Consider the following 1,376-nt stretch of genomic DNA (forward strand, 5'->3'; position numbering starts at 1 on the left):
TCTTGACATCTCCTTTAAGATCGAGATTTGTAGTTTCTGAAAGGTATTGTGGAAAGAGATAATATGATCTCTTTGTTATTGTTATTACTTTTTTTTTTTTTGGTAAAAGCACCCATGCTTTAATTATGAACTGAAAATGTCTCGTACATTAAGCATAAATTACAAAAATCCAGAATCTAAATACAATGCTGGAGAACATCACAATGGAAAGATAAATAAAAATTCTTTTCTATGTATATTATGATTAACAGACTAACATTTCTTAATAGGAATGATAAGGCCAAAATAGTAAAACTGCACTTTTCCTATGAAAAGTTACACATCATCTCCTATAGGGACAGCTACTATACATAAAGAAGCAAAGACAATGCAATTGCTCTCCTGCTCACCCAGGAGTGTGAGGCATCCTCTTCCTGTGGGGATCTGGTTGTCATCTCCACCACCTTCAGCACCTCGCTTCCTTTTCTCTCTCCACAGACCTCTTCCTCCTCTTCGGCCCCTTCATCAGCATAATCTTCTTTCTCTTCATCCTGAATTTCTTCTTTCATTAAGTATGAGAGACTCACCTCTTCTTCTCCCTCTCCCAATTCTGAACCGGCTTCATCCTTATCCTCATCTTCCTCCTCTTTATATCTTCCAGGTGGACCAGCTTCATCTTCTTCCTTGTCTTCCTCATCTCCATCTCCACCATCATCATTGTCGTCATCATCCGAGTCTGGCGCCTAATTGTCCTGATCGAATCTGCCTAAGTATGTGATCTGCGGCAGCAGTTCGAAAATACTTTCTCTGTAATCTTTCAGGTTTGTGATCTCAGTTAAACAAGGCAATACTTCACATCTTTAAGATTTGCCGAGATTCTACTGTACTGACATCTTTAATTTTGTTTCCACTCAGACTGGGGTAGGTAATAATCAGACATTTCTCTGCCAGGACTTCAACCTCTAGAAAGTATTCTGGTGCTAAATTAAGACTTCTGAAGTTTAAGCTGGGAAGCCCGGCCAAAGAATTTAATTCCATGTTGGCCAGTTCTGTAAAGGTGTCATTCAGGCCTTCGATTTCCACAATGACACACAAGCAACTATCAAGGACCCTGTCACCTCCTCTGGGGCTCTGTTCTTCAACTCCAGGTTAATCTTCTTCATCTCCATGTCTTCCTCCTTTCTCCTCACCTGCTTTCTCCACTACCCCAGAGCTCAAAAAACTTCTGGCATTCTGGAGATAAATAAATAAAGAGACGCAATGGCAAGCACGCACTACCACCAGGGTGTTGGGGAGAAAGAAAATTATAGCAAACGGAGTCCAACAACTTGGGACTAACTTGCACCCACTTCCTAGTCCACACACCCACACACGCGCACACACATACATACACACAC

General features: G+C 41.1%; 1 pseudogene across 1 annotated transcript; it reads right to left on the reverse strand.

The window, feature by feature from the left end:
* Positions 1 to 315: 315 nt before the first annotated feature.
* Positions 316 to 1,151, reverse strand: LOC311589547 (acidic leucine-rich nuclear phosphoprotein 32 family member E-like; annotated as a pseudogene). The gene has a single exon. The product of its transcript is annotated as an acidic leucine-rich nuclear phosphoprotein 32 family member E-like (transcript).
* Positions 1,152 to 1,376: the final 225 nt, after the last annotated feature.

The sequence above is a fragment of the Acomys minous genome (assembly GCF_964271855.1).
Source record: "Acomys minous genome assembly, chromosome: 18".
In the NCBI taxonomy this organism is placed as follows: Eukaryota; Metazoa; Chordata; class Mammalia; order Rodentia; family Muridae; genus Acomys; species Acomys minous.